The sequence below is a fragment of the Ranitomeya imitator genome, chromosome 1, assembly GCF_032444005.1.
Source record: "Ranitomeya imitator isolate aRanImi1 chromosome 1, aRanImi1.pri, whole genome shotgun sequence".
NCBI lineage: Eukaryota > Metazoa > Chordata > Amphibia > Anura > Dendrobatidae > Ranitomeya > Ranitomeya imitator.
The window spans coordinates 536364309-536380838 of NC_091282.1; the positions used below are offsets into that span (position 1 = coordinate 536364309).

The 16530-nt window shown below is 46.2% G+C and overlaps 1 long non-coding RNA gene across 1 annotated transcript in view; it reads right to left on the bottom strand.

Moving 5' to 3' along the window:
- The window catches only part of LOC138657921 (uncharacterized), a 239702-nt gene that overhangs the window by 199555 nt on the left and 23617 nt on the right, over window positions 1–16530 (bottom strand). Inside the window, exon 2 of the long non-coding RNA XR_011317255.1 lies at window positions 7171–7236. This is a non-coding gene — a long non-coding RNA (uncharacterized lncRNA). The remainder of the gene's footprint in view (window positions 1–7170; window positions 7237–16530) is intronic.

Consider the following 16530-nt stretch of genomic DNA (forward strand, 5'->3'; position numbering starts at 1 on the left):
TCAGTGGAAGCAGCTGCTAACTGCTAAATCCAAGGAGCAGCCATTCCACTTAAACCACCGGAGGGAGCCCAAGAGCAGAACTCACAAACGTGCCACTTAGAACCACCGGAGGGAGCCCAAGAGCGGAATTCACAACAGTACCCCCCCTTGAGGAGGGGTCACCGAACCCTCACCAGAGCCCCCAGGCCGATCAGGACGAGCCAAGTGAAAATCACGAACCAAATCGGCGGCATGGACATCGGAGGCAACAAACCAAGAATTAGCCTCCTGGCCATAACCCTTCCACTTGACAAGATACTGAAGCCTCCGCCTCGAAAAACGAGAATCCAGAATTTTCTCAACCTCATATTCCAACTCTCCCTCAACCAACACCGGGGCAGGAGGATCAACCGAGGGAACAACAGGAACCACATATCTCCGTAACAAAGATCTATGGAAAACATTATGAATGGCAAAAGAGGCTGGAAGGGCCAAACGAAAAGACACAGGATTGATAATCTCAGAAATCTTATAAGGACCAATAAACCGAGGCTTAAACTTAGGGGAAGAAACCTTCATAGGAACATGACGAGAAGACAACCCAACTAAATCCCCCACAAGAAGCCGAGGACACCGACGGCGGTTAGCAAAACGCTGAGCCTTCTCCTGAGACAACGTCAAATTGTCTACCACATGAGTCCAAATCTGCTGCAACCTGTTCACCACAGAATCCACACCAGGACAATCAGAAGGCTCAACCTGCCCCGAGGAAAAACGAGGATGAAAACCAAAATTACAAAAGAAAGGTGAAACCAAAGTAGCCGAACTAGCCCGATTATTAAGGGCAAAATCGGCCAACGGCAAGAAAGCCACCCAATCATCCTGATCAGCAGACACAAAGCATCTCAAATAGGTCTCCAAGGTCTGATTGGCTCGCTCAGTTTGGCCATTTGTCTGAGGATGAAATGCGGAAGAAAAAGACAAATCAATGCCCATCATAGCACAAAAGGCCCGCCAAAACCTAGAGACAAACTGAGAACCTCTGTCAGACACAATAATCTCCGGAATGCCATGCAAACGAACCACATGCTGAAAAAACAATGGAACCAAATCTGAGGAGGAAGGCAACTTAGGCAAAGGTACCAGATGGACCATTTTAAAGAACTGGTCACAGACAACCCAGATAACAGACATCTTCTGGGAAACAGGAAGATCCGAAATAAAATCCATGGAAATATGCGTCCAGGGCCTGTCAGGGACCGGCAAAGGCAAAAGCAACCCACTAGCGCGGGAACAGCAAGGCTTTGCCCGGGCGCAAGTCCCACAGGACTGCACAAAAGCACGCACATCGCGCGACAAGGAAGGCCACCAAAAGGACCTAGCAACCAAATCTCTGGTACCAAAAATCCCAGGATGACCAGCCAACACTGAACAATGAACCTCAGAAATCACCTTACTTGTCCATCCATCAGGAACAAACAGCTTCCCCACTGGACAGCGGTCAGGCCTATCAGCCTGAAATTCCCGAAGCACCCGCCGCAAATCAGGGGAGATGGCAGAAAGAATCACCCCTTCCTTAAGAATGCCAACCGGCTCAAGAACTCCAGGAGAATCAGGCGAAAACTCCTAGAGAGGGCATCAGCCTTAACATTCTTAGATCCCGGAAGATACGAGACCACAAAATCAAAACGGGAGAAAAACAGGGACCATCGAGCCTGTCTAGGACTCAGCCGCTTGGCCGACTCGAGGTAAATCAATATCTTATGATCAGTCAAGACCACAACGCGGTGCTTAGCATCCTCAAGCCAATGTCGCCACTCCTCAAACGCCCACTTCATAGCCAACAACTCCCGATTGCCGACATCATAATTGCGTTCCGCAGGCGAAAACTTTCTGGAAAAAAAAGCACACGGTTTCATCAAAGAACCATCAGAATCCCTCTGAGACAGAACGGCCCCTGCCCCAATCTCAGAAGCGTCAACCTCAACCTGAAAAGGAAGAGAAACATCCGGCTGACGCAACACAGGGGCAGAAGTAAATCGGCGTTTAAGCTCCCGAAAGGCCTCAACAGCCGCAGAGGACCAATTCGTCACATCAGCGCCTTTCTTCGTCAAATCAGTAAGGGGCTTAACCACACTGGAAAAGTTGGCAATGAAACGGCGATAGAAATTAGCAAAGCCCAAAAATTTTTGAAGGCTCTTCACAGATGTGGGTTGAATCCAGTCATGAATAGCTTGGACCTTAACAGGATCCATTTCCATAGATGAGGGAGAAAAAATAAAACCCAAAAAAGGGACCTTCTGAACTCCGAATAGGCACTTAGACCCCTTCACAAATAAAGCATTATCACGAAGGATCTGGAATACCATCCTGACCTGCTTCACATGAGACTCCCAATCATCGGAAAAAATCAAAATATCATCCAAATATACAACCATGAATTTATCAAGATAATTGCGGAAAATATCATGCATGAAGGATTGGAACACAGATGGAGCATTAGAGAGCCCGAATGGCATCACAGGGTATTCAAAATGGCCTTCGGGCGTATTAAATGCAGTTTTCCATTCGTCACCCTGTTTAATACGAACAAGATTATATGCCCCTCGGAGGTCAATCTTAGTAAACCAACTAGCTCCCTTAATCTGAGCAAACAAATCAGAAAGCAAAGGCAAGGGGTATTGGAATTTGACCGTGATCTTATTAAGAAGACGATAATCTATACAGGGTCTCAAGGAGCCATCCTTCTTAGCAACAAAAAAGAAACCCGCTCCCAATGGTGACGAAGACGGCCGAATATGCCCCTTCTCCAAAGATTCCTTTACATAGCTCCGCATGGCGGCATGCTCTGGCACAGACAGATTGAAAAGTCGGCCCTTAGGGAACTTACAACCTGGAATCAAGTTAATAGCACAATCACAGTCCCTAAGAGGAGGAAGGGAACTGGACTTGGGCTCATCAAATACATCCTGAAAATCCGACAAAAACTCAGGGACCTCAGAAGAAGGGGAAGAGGAAATCGACATCAAAGGAACGTCACTATGTACCCCTTGACAACCCCAACTAGTCACAGACATAGTTTTCCAATCCAGCACCGGATTATGTTCCTGTAACCATGGAAAACCCAGTACAACAACATCATGCAGGTTATGCAACACCAGAAAACGGCAATTTTCCTGATGTGCTGGAGCCATGTACATGGTCATCTGCGTCCAGTACTGAGGTTTATCCTTGGCCAATGGTGTAGCATCAATGCCCCTCAAAGGAATAGGGCTCTGCAAAGGCTGCAAGGAAAAACCACAGCGCCTGGCGAATTCTAAGCCATTAAGTTCAGGGCAGCGCCTGAATCCACAAATGCCATGACAGGAAAGGACGACAATGAGCAAATAGGGTCACAGATAAAAGAAATTTAGGCTGTACAGTACTGAAAGTAACAGACCTAGCGACCCTCCTAGTACGTTTAGGGCAATCAGAAATAACATGAGCAGAATCACCACAGTAAAAACACAGCCTATTCTGACGTCTGAATTCCTGCCGTTCTGTTCTAGTCAAAATCCTATCACATTGCATAGGCTCAGGACTCAGCTCAGAGGACACTGCCATATGGTGCATAGCTTTGCGCTCGCTCAGACGCCGATCAATCTGAATGGCTAGAGACATAGATTCGCTCAAACCAGTAGGCGTAGGGAAGCCCACCATAACATCTTTAAGGGCTTCAGAAAGACCTTTTCTGAAAATAGCAGCGAGAGCATCCTCATCCCATTTAGTGAGCACAGACCATTTCCTAAATTTCTGGCAGTATAATTCTGCCGCTTCATGACCTTGACACAGGGCCAACAAGGTTTTTTCTGCATGATCCACAGAATTAGGTTCGTCATACAATAATCCGAGCGCTTGAAAAAATGCGTCTACATTAAGCAATGCCGGATCCCCTGATTCAAGGGAGAAGGCCCAGTCCTGAGGGTCACCACGCAGCAAGGATATGATGATTTTAACTTGCTGAATTGGATCACCAGAAGAACGGGGTTTCAAAGCAAAAAACAATTTGCAGTTATTTTTAAAGTTCAAAATCTTGGATCTGTCCCCAAAAAACAAATCAGGAGTAGGAATTCTAGGCTCCAAAGCCGGAGTCTGGACAACATAATCTTGGATACTCTGTACTCTTGCAGCAAGTTGATCCACACGAGAAAACAAACCCTGAACATCCATGCCAGAGCATAAATCCTGAACCACCCAGAGATCAAGAGGAAAAAAAAGACAAAACAGCACAGAAAAAAAAATGGCTCAGAATTTTTTTTTCCTTCTTTTGAGATGCATTTAATTCATTTTTGGCCACTTGTACTGTTATGATCTGGTGGTTTAGGAGCAACATGGGACGAGCTCTGAAGGAAGTGGTACCTGTACCGACCGCAGTCCCTAAGCTCAACACAACACTAGAAGTAGCCGTGGGATGCTCCTGACACTCCCTAGGCACCTCGTCACAGCCGGAGAACTAACTACCCCTAAAGATAGAAACAGGAAAACTATCTTGCCTCAGAGAAAATCCCCAAAGGATAGATAGCCCCTCACAAGTAATGACTGTGAGTGGAGAGGGAAAAGACATACACAGAATGAAACCAGGATGTAGCACAGGAGGCCAGTCCAGCTAGATAGATAGGACAGGATGGAATACTGTGCGGTCAGTATAAAACACTACAAAAAAATCCACACAGAGTTTACAAAAATCTCCACACCTGACTAAAGGTGTGGAGGGTAAATCTGCTTCCCAGAGCTTCCAGCTACACTGAATTAATTCATACTGACAAGCTGGACAAAACATAGAAAGCACAGAACGGACAAGTCCACAACCTGTGGACGGAAAAGAGCAAGCAAGGACTTAACTTTGCTGAACTGGTCAGGATAACAGGGAAATCCAAAGGAGATGTGAATCCAACCAGGAACCATTGACAAGTGGCACAAGCTGAAGGAAAGAGCCAGGCTAAATAGCCGAGCAGAAAAGACAATCAGTGGAAGCAGCTGCTAACTGCTAAATCCAAGTAGCAGCCATTCCACTAAAAACCACCGGAGGGAGCCTAAGAGCAGAACTCACAAAAGTGCCACTTAAAACCACCGGAGGGAGCCCAAGAGCGGAATTCACAACAGCCAAGTGTCCATATCCATCTCGACTCTAACTGTGCCAATCTCCTAAATGTCCCTCCACCCTGAATATTCACGTCAAGCATATCAATTCCTCTTACCCTAAGCTGCCTACCATCACAGCCATGGAATCTACTAAAGTGTTAGGAGACAGTTTTCAACAGCGTCACATCCTCTGCCGTAGCTGCTGCCTCAATCCCCAACACGTGCTCACGCACACGTACCTTAATCTGTCTAGTAGTCATGCCCAAGTAAATCATATTACATGGGCAGACAGCATAATATATTACGTTCCTGCTCGTGCACGTAATACCTTTCTTGATGTTAAATTCCTTAGAGCCCACCTGATTTTTAAAAGTATCCATGCGGTCCATATTGGAACATGCCACACAGTGGCCCCACGGGGCACTTCCACGGCACCTCTCAATTTGATCCAGGAATGTAGTTATTGGCTCTCCCGTGTAATGGCTATGGACCAGTCGGTCCCGCAGGTTACTCGATCTCCTAGCTGTAATAGCAGCCCTCAGGGATAAATCTGGTAATAACTGGATCGGCCTTCAAAATATGCCAAGATCTATCAAGAATCTTCCTCATCTTAGAAACGTGTGGGTGAAAATTAGTGACAAATCTCACATCATTACACTCTTTCGATTGGTGTGTCCCATATAGTAATGCGTTTCTGGAAGAGTATTTGGCACGATTATATGCCTTTTTGATCACGCTTCAAAAAGGCATATAATTGTGATCATGCGATTACTGAAACCTCACTCCCGCAGGCGTTCCTTAAGATCTTCCGCCTGTTTATAAAAGTCTCCATCTGTAGAGCAAAGTCTCCGCAAACGTAGAAATTGCCTGGCGGGGACCGACTGGATCATATGCCTCTGATGGGAGGAGGAAGCGTGTAACAACATGTTAGTGGAGGTAGGCTTGCGGAAGATATCCGTCTGTATCTCACCCTTACCATCTTTCTTTAACATTACATCAAGAAACTCTATGACTGAAGCGTCACACTTATAGGTGATAAAAATATTTTCGTCATTTTCTTTCAAGGACCTCATAAATGTATGCAAATTGTCACATGATCCCTGCCAGATCAGCAATATATCGTGAATGTACCGCGTCCATGATAGGACACGGCACATCGGCGAGGACTGATCAGGCAGGGCGAGGTCTCTCTCCCACAGTCCCAGGAACAAGTTGGCATACGCCGGGGCAAAGGAAGCCCCCATAGCTGTTCCCTGGAGCTGTAGGAAGAAAGACCCCTTAAACACAAAAAAATGATGTGTTAACGTAAAATTTAATAACTCAACGACCAATTCTCTGATATCACCTGGTAAGTTAGACATAGTCAGAAAAAATTCCACAGCACGGACACCATCCACATGCCTGATGCTGGTGTACAGGGATTCGACATCTCCCGTCACCAGCACCATATCATCCTCCAAATGAAGACCATCAACCCGCCTCAACAATTCTCCTGTGTCCTTCAAAAAGGATGGCAACCCCTCAACTAGTGGTTCAAGTTTAGAATCTATCCATCCATTTATGTGTTCCAAAAAGTTTCCTCGACCTGAAATAATGGGGTGACCCGGGGGCGTCCGCGCATCCTTATGCAGTTTAGGCAATAGGTAGAAGGTGGGAACAACAGGATCAGAAACAATCAAGGCACTAGCCAGCTCTTTTGATATTGTTCCCACATCTCTTGCTCTATTGATAATAGATCGTAACTGCAGAGAGTAGGCGGACAAGGGGTTGAACGTAAGTTTTTATAACAGGTCGCATTACCAAGTTGGCGAAATGCTTCTCTTTCATATAAGGCCTTAGGCCATACCACTACATTCTCCCCCTTGTCCGCAGGTTTAAAAACTACATTGGTCAAATTCTGAAGAACACGCAGATGCTCCCGTTCCCCGTTAGTAAGATTATCATCATAGATGTATTGCGGTATTTCAAGTAATTCTTTGCTCACAATCTGTACAAATAAGTCTACATTGGGACATGATGACAATGGAGGGAACTTCTTAGATCTAGGACGTATAGATAATGGGATCTTACCTCCCTCTGTCGTATTATGTTCAACCGCTAGTTCCTCCAAAGTTCGTAGTGCTATTTGTTCTTCCTCTGTAGGGAACAATTTTAAGAGGCTGCCATCAAAAAAATGTTTTTGGAAAATTAATGAGCGAGCAAACAGACGCAGATCCTTTGTTGCTAAAAAGGCATCAAATGATGCAGCAGGTAAAAATGAAAAACCTTTTTCCAAAAGTGTCAGATCTACATCCATAAACTCGTGCGTGCTCAAATTAATTACCTTATTTCCATAACGGGTGGATACAGGAGAAAAGTTTGTCTGTCTATAGGGATGAAAGGTACGTTCCCTTTGGTTACGTCTTGTCTGTCCAGACCCAGATGCAATAGATGAGCCAGAAGCCTCCACTTATAGAGGAGACGGATGTATGAGAGGGGGTAGGCCTCAACTGATGGCCTTTTGATGGAACTTTCCTCCACAAATATACATGAATACTTTTGTAATCACGACGGTCACGATTTAATTTGTTCAAATGAGTGGTCTGAATTTTTTTGACCACTACTTCCAAAGTTTTATCTGTCTGACTATGGAAAGTTTTCAATTTATCAGTCGTATCAGTCAAACTAAGTTCATCTTCCATAGTTTTAATTGATGTATCCAATTGGGTAATCAATGCCCCATTATGTTCACTTAATAGCTGCTTGAGAGTTTTAGAACAAGTGTTACACGCCTCCTCCCACCTAGACACAAATCCACAGTCCTCCACCGGGAACGTAGGGATCACTCGAACTCTCAGCCCTCTAGGTATCATATTTTTACTCAAATATTTATCCAAAAACGTACGATTCCACCATAATTTGGTTCTTTTTATAATCATTTTTTGTAGGACCAGTGCTTGTTCATCCCACTTCCCATCACCACTCTGCTGAATGTTAGACCCTTCTCCCCCAAACACTTGGTCGATATGTGAAAGCCAAGTCTTCTCCTTGGCATGGAAATCCATGTCAGATCTGAATCCTGTGCAAAACACAGCAAAGTTTAACCATTTAAAGCAAATATGACACAGACACATGTTCATAATTATTCGCCACATATTAACCCATTTCATGTGCCTTCCGGATTACCAGACCTATCATCAGATGTCATACAAAACCAAACCAAAAAAAAAGATGATCAAAGGTCAGATTTCAAAAAGATCCATACAAATTTTATTAACAAAGTATTAAAATTACATAACACCAAATTGGGGAAGAAGGTGAAATAGAGCGACAAATTCACGCAGTGTAATACATAGTAAGCGACGCCATCGCCTGGGAATACAGCTTACTTAGGTGATATAAACATAGGGCAATCCAATTAATAAACCGCTACCAGCCCCAGCTCACATGCCATATTTTGCCATTTGCCACATAGTAAAATATCATTCGGTCACTACTAGCTGGTGCAGGGACGAGGACCATGCCCCTATATATTTATCTCTCCATACATTAAGTGGCACCCCCACAGAATCCTCTGAATGGGAAAGAGACCGTACCCAACGGGGACCATGTAATCAGGTTACCAATATTTACGTGTTTCTGGCAAAGAAACAGGGGATTAGCTGGAGTCAAGGTGAGCACGTCCGCCCCGACGCGCGTTTCGCACCTTTCGTTTTTCAAGGGGCCTGACGAGACTGCTCCCAACCCGTCTTAAATATTGCTGCATAAGCGCTCACAGTGACTTGCATCACCGGACGTTGCTCTCCCGGCACAGAAGTGACGCATCACGTCACCGAGGCAACCGCAACAACAACCAGCGCCGGCATCACAGGGAGGAGAGGTCACAAGACCAAACCCCCATGTAAAGATGCCAACCACGGGCAGCCGCAGCGGCGACAAGGCAGCGGGCGCGTACAGGGTAGGGATGGCAACTTCATCACTATACACGATCAATACCCAATAAGAATAGTAACATACAAAAGGAGATACGATATACAATATATAAAAAAGGAGCTAAGTGGAAACAGCTTAGCATGGCATACATGGATGTTATGATCTGGTGGTTTAGGAGCAACATGGGACGAGCTCTGAAGGAAGTGGTACCTGTACTGACCGCAGTCCCTAAGCTCAACACAACACTAGAAGTAGCCGTGGGATGCTCCTGACACTCCCTAGGCACCTCGTCACAGCCGGAGAACTAACTACCCCTAAAGATAGAAACTGGAAAACTATCTTGCCTCAGAGAAAATCCCCAAAGTATAGATAGCCCCCCACAAGTAATGACTGTGAGTGGAGAGGGAAACGACATACACAGAATGAAACCAGGATGTAGCACAGGAGGCCAGTCCAGCTAGATAGATAGGACAGGATGGAATACTGTGCGGTCAGTATAAAACACTACAAAAAATCCACACAGAGTTTACAAAAATCTCCACACCTGACTAAAGGTGTGGAGGGTAAATCTGCTTCCCAGAGCTTCCAGCTACACTGAATTAATTCATACTGACAAGCTGGACAAAACATAGAAAGCACAGAATGAACAAGTCCACAACCTGTGGACGGAAAAGAGCAAGCAAGGACTTAACTTTACTGAACTGGTCAGGATAACAGGGAAATCCAAAGGAGATGTGAATCCAACCAGGAACCATTGACAAGTGGCACAAGCTGAAGGAAAGAGCCAGGCTAAATAGCCGAGCAGAATAGACAATCAGTGGAAGCAGCTGCTAACTGCTAAATCCAAGGAGCAGCCATACCACTTAAAACCACCGGAGGGAGCCCAAGAGCAGAACTCACAAACGTGCCACTTAGAACCACCGGAGGGAGCCCAAGAGCGGAACTCACAACAGTACCCCCCCCCCTTGAGGAGGAATCACCGAACCCTCACCAGAGCCCCCAGGCCGATCAGGACGAGCCAAGTGAAAAGCACGAACCAAATCGGCGGCATGGACATAGGAGGCAGCAACCCAAGAATTATCCTCCTGGCCATAACCCCTCCACTTGACAAGATACTGAAGCCTCCGCCTCGAAAAACGAGAATCTAAAATTTTCTCAACCTCATATTCCAACTCACCCTCAACCAACACCGGGGCAGGAGGATCAACCGAGGGAACAACGGGCACCACATATCTCCATAACAAAGATCTATGGAAAACATTATGAATGGCAAAAGAGGCTGGAAGGGCCAAACGAAAAGACACAGGATTGATAATCTCAGAAATCTTATAAGGACCAATAAACCGAGGCTTAAACTTAGGGGAAGAAACCTTCATAGGAACATGACGAGAAGACAACCAAACAAAATCCCCCACACGAAGCCGAGGACCAACACACCGACGGCGGTTAGCAAAACGCTGAACCTTCTCCTGAGACAACGTCAAATTGTCTACCACATGAGTCCAAATCTGCTGCAACCTGTCCACCACAGAATCCACACCAGGACAATCAGAATGCTCAACCTGCCCCGAAGAAAAACGAGGATGAAAACCAAAATTACAAAAGAAAGGTGAAACCAAAGTAGCTGAACTAGCCCGATTATTAAGGGCAAACTCGGCCAACGGCAAGAACGCCACCCAATCATCCTGATCAGCAGACACAAAGCATCTCAAATAGGTCTCCAAGGTCTGATTAGCTCTCTCAGTTTGGCCATTAGTCTGAGGATGAAACGCCGAAGAGAAAGACAAATCAATGCCCATACTAGCACAAAAGGCCCGCCAAAACCTAGAGACAAACTGAGAACCTCTGTCAGACACAATATTCTCCGGAATGCCATGCAAACGAACCACATGCTGAAAAAACAATGGAACCAAATCTGAGGAGGAAGGCAACTTAGGCAAAGGTACCAGATGGACCATTTTAGAGAACCGGTCACAGAAAACCCAGATAACAGACATCTTCTGGGAAACAGGAAGATCCGAAATAAAATCCATGAAAAATATGCGTCCAGGGCCTCTCAGGGACCGGCAAAGGCAAAAGCAACCCACTAGCGCGGGAACAGCAAGGCTTGGCCCGGGCGCAAGTCCCACAGGACTGCACAAAAGCACGCACATCGCGCGACAAGGAAGGCCACCAAAAGGACCTAGCAACCAAATCTCTGGTACCAAAAATCCCAGGATGACCAGCCAACACTGAACAATGAACCTCAGAAATCACCTTACTTGTCCATCCATCAGGAACAAACAGCTTCCCCACTGGACAACGGTCAGGCCTATCAGCCTGAAATTCCCAAAGCACCCGCCGCAAATCAGGGGAGATGGCAGAAAGAATCACCCCTTCCTTAAGAATGCCAACCGGCTCAAGGACTCCAGGAGAATCAGGCGAAAAACTCCTAGAGAGGGCATCAGCCTTAACATTCTTAGATCCCGGAAGATACGAGACCACAAAATCAAAACGGGAGAAAAACAGGGACCATCGAGCCTGTCTAGGATTCAGCCGCTTGGCCGACTCGAGGTAAATCAGATTCTTATGATCAGTCAAGACCACAACGCGGTGCTTAGCTCCCTCAAGCCAATGTCGCCACTCCTCAAATGCCCACTTCATAGCCAACAACTCCCGATTGCCGACATCATAATTGCGTTCCGCAGGTGAAAACCTTCTGGAAAAAAAGCACACGGTTTCATCAAAGAACCATCAGAATCCCTCTGAGACAGAACGGCCCCTGCCCCAATCTCAGAAGCGTCAACCTCAACCTGAAAAGGAAGAGAAACATCCGGCTGACGCAACACAGGGGCAGAAGTGTTATGAACAGGTGATTCAGAACCACAATGGACCTAGTGGTTAAGAGCACACAAAGTGACCTGATAGTTACTAACTCAGGAATAGGAATTTTAGGTTCTAACATAGGATTCTGAACCACTAAATCTTGAATGTTCTGAACACTTATAGCGAGAGGTGCTCCCTCTGCGTCTCAGAGCTTCCAGCAACCAAGAAAAACCAATATAGCAAGCTGGACAGAAAATATAGCAAACAAAAAGTAACACAAGCAGAACTTAGCTTATGCAGGGCAGACAGGCCAAAAGAACGATCCAGGAGAGAGCCAGACCAATACTGGAACATTGACTGGAGGCCAGGAACAAAGAACTAGGTGGAGTTAAATAGAGCAGCACCTAACGACTTAACCTCGTTACCTGAGGAAGGAAACTCTGAAGCCGCAGCCCCACTCACATCCACCAGCGGAAGCTCAAAGGCAGAACCAGCCGAAGTACCACTCATGACCACAGGAGGGAGCTTGACCACAGAATTCACAACAGTACCCCCCCCTTGAGGAGGGGTCACCGAACCCTCACCAGAGCCCCCAGGCCGACCAGGATGAACCAATTGAAAGGCACGAACCAGATCGGCAGCATGAACATCAGAGGCAAAGACCCAGGAATTATCTTCCTGACCATAACCCTTCCACTTAACCAGGTACTGCAGTTTCCATCTCAAAATACGAGAATCCAAAATCTTCTCCACTATATACTCCAACTCCCCCTCAACCAAAACCGGGGCAGGAGGATCAACGGATGGAACCACAGGTGCCACGTATCTCCGCAACAATGACCTATGGAATACGTTATGGATGGAAAAAGAAGCTGGAAGGGTCAAACGAAAAGACACAGGATTAAGAACCTCAGAAATCCTATACGGACCAATGAAACGAGGCTTAAACTTAGGAGAGGAAACTTTCATAGGAATATAACGAGATGACAACCAAACCAAATCCCCAACACGAAGTCGGGGACCCACACAGCGCCTGCGGTTAGCGAAACGTTGAGCCTTCTCCTGAGACAATGTCAAATTTTCCACCACATGAGTCCAAATCTGCTGCAACCTATCCACCACAGTATCCACACCAGGACAGTCAGAAGACTCAACCTGCCCTGAAGAGAAACGAGGATGGAAACCAGAATTGCAGAAAAACGGCGAAACCAAAGTAGCCGAGCTGGCCCGATTATTAAGGGCGAACTCAGCCAAAGGCAAAAAAGACACCCAATCATCCTGATCGGCAGAAACAAAACATCTCAGATATGTTTCCAAGGTCTGATTGGTTCATTCAGTCTGGCCATTTGTCTGAGGATGGAAAGCCGAGGAAAAAGACAAATCAATGCCCATCCTAACACAAAAGGCTCGCCAAAACCTCGAAACAAACTGGGAACCTCTGTCAGAAACGATGTTCTCCGGAATGCCATGTAAACGAACCACATGCTGGAAGAACAATGGTACCAAATCAGAGGAGGAAGGCAATTTAGACAAGGGTACCAAATGGACCATCTTCGAGAAGCGATCACAAACAACCCAAATGACCGACATTTTTTGAGAGATGGGGAGATCCGAAATAAAATCCATAGAGATATGTGTCCAGGGGCCTCTTCGGGACTGGCAAGGGCAAAAGCAACCCACTGGCACGAGAACAGCAGGGCTTAGCCCGAGCACAAATCCCACAGGACTGCACAAGCGAACGCACATCCCGCGACAGAGACGGCCACCAAAAGGATCTAGCCACCAAATCTCTGGTACCAAAGATTCCAGGATGACCAGCCAACACCGAACAATGAACCTCAGAGATAACTCTACTCGTCCATTTATCAGGGACAAACAGTTTCTCCGCTGGGCAACGGTCGGGTCTATTAGCCTGAAATTTTTGCAGCACCCGCCGCAAATCAGGGGATATGGCAGACAAAATTACCCCCTCTTTGAGAATACCCGCCGGCTCAGACAAACCCGGAGAGTCGGGCACAAAACTCCTAGACAGGGCATCCGCCTTCACATTTTTAGAGCCCGGAAGGTACGAAACCACAAAGTCAAAACGGGAGAAAAACAGCGACCAACGAGCCTGTCTAGGATTCAACCGTTTGGCAGACTCGAGATAAGTCAAGTTCTTGTGATCAGTCAAGACCACCACGCGATGCTTAGCTCCTTCAAGCCAATGACGCCACTCCTCGAATGCCCACTTCATGGCCAGCAACTCTCGATTGCCAACATCATAATTACGCTCAGCAGGCGAAAACTTCCTGGAAAAGAAGGCGCATGGTTTCATCACCGAGCCATCAGAACTTCTTTGCGACAAAACAGCCCCTGCTCCAATCTCAGAAGCATCAACCTCGACCTGGAACGGGAGCGAAACATCTGGTTGACACAACACAGGGGCAGAAGAAAAACGACGCTTCAACTCTTGAAAAGCTTCCACAGCAGCAGAAGACCAAGTGACCACATCAGCACCCTTCTTGGTTAAATCAGTCAACGGTTTAGCAATACTAGAAAAATTATTGATGAAGCGACGATAAAAATTAGCAAAGCCCAGGAACTTTTGCAGACTCTTCAGAGATGTCGGCTGAGTCCAATCATAAATGGCCTGAACTTTAACAGGGTCCATCTCGATAGTAGAAGGGGAAAAAATGAAACCCAAAAATGAAACCTTCTGAACACCAAAGAGACACTTTGACCCCTTCACAAACAAAGAATTCGCACGCAGGACCTGGAACACCATTCTGACCTGCTTCACGTGAGACTCCCAATCATCCGAGAAGACCAAAATATCATCCAAGTATACAATCAGGAATTTATCCAGGTACTCTCGGAAGATATCATGCATAAAGGACTGAAACACTGATGGAGCATTAGAAAGCCCGAATGGCATAACCAAGTACTCAAAATGGCCCTCGGGCGTATTAAATGCTGTTTTCCATTCATCGCCCTGTTTAATGCGCACAAGATTATACGCACCACGAAGATCTATCTTGGTGAACCAACTAGCCCCCTTAATCCGAGCAAACAAATCAGACAGCAGCGGCAAGGGGTACTGAAATTTGACCGTGATTTTATTTAGAAGGCGGTAATCAATACAAGGTCTTAGCGAACCATCCTTCTTGGCCACAAAAAAGAACCCTGCTCCCAATGGCGACGACGACGGGCGAATATGACCCTTCTCCAAGGATTCCTTTACGTAACTCCGCATAGCGGCGTGCTCAGGCACAGACAAATTAAACCAGGAATTACTACCAGGAATCAAATCGATAGCACAATCACAATCCCTATGCAGAGGTAGGGCACTGGACTTGGGCTCATCAAATACATCCCGGTAATCCGACAAGAACTCTGGGACCTCAGAAGGGGTGGATGACAGAAATGGAACATCACCATGTACCCCCTGACAACCCCAGCTGGACACAGACATCGATTTCCAATCCAATACTGGGTTATGGACTTGTAGCCATGGCAACCCCAACACGACCACATCATGCAGATTATGAAACACCAAAAAGCGAATATCCTCCTGATGCGCAGGAGCCATGCACATGGTCAGCTGGGTCCAGTACTGAGGCTTATTCTTGGCCAAAGGCGTAGCATCAATTCCTCTCAATGGAATAGGATACTGCAAGGGCTCCAAGAAAAACCCACAGCGCCTAGCATACTCCAAGTCCATCAAATTCAGGGCAGCGCCTGAATCCACAAATGCCATGACAGAATAGGATGACAAAGAGCAGATCAAAGTAACGGACAAAAGAAATTTCGACTGTACTGTACCAATGGTGGCAGACCTAGCGAACCGCTTAGTGCGCTTAGGACAATCGGAGATAGCATGAGTGGAATCACCACAGTAAAAACACAGCCCATTCCGTCGTCTGTGTTCTTGCCGTTCAGCTCTGGTCAAAGTCCTATTGCATTGCATAGGCTCAGGTTTATGCTCAGATAATACCGCCAAATGGTGTACAGTTTTACGCTCACGTAAGCGTCGATCGATCTGAATGGCCAAAGACATAGACTCATTCAGACCAGCAGGCATAGGAAATCCCACCATGACATCCTTAAGGGCTTCAGAGAGACCCTTTCTGAAAATTGCTGCCAGAGCACATTCATTCCATTGAGGGAGCACAGACCACTTCCTAAATTTCTGACAATATATCTCTACCTCATCCTGACCCTGACACAGAGCCAGCAAGATTTTCTCTGCCTGATCCACTGAATTAGGTTCATCATATAGCAACCCGAGCGCCAGAAAAAACGCATCAATATCACATAATGCAGGATCTGCTGGCGAAAGGGAAAATGCCCAGTCTTGAGGGTCGCCACGTAATAAAGAAATAATGATCTTTACTGGTTGAACTGGGTCACCAGAGGAGCGGGGTTTCAAAGCCAGAAATAGTTTACAATTATTTTTGAAATTCAGAAACTTAGCTCTATCTCCAGAAAATAACTCAGGAATAGGAATTTTAGGTTCTAACATAGGATTCTGAACCACTAAATCTTGAATGTTCTGAACACTTATAGCGAGATTATCCATCAAAGAGGACAGACCTTGAATGTCCATGTCTACACCGGTGTTCTGAACCACCCTGATGTAAAGGGGAAAAGAAAGCCAAAACACAGTGCAAAGAAAAAAAAATGGTCTCAGAACTTCTCTTTTCCCTCTATTGAGAAGCATTAGTACTTTGG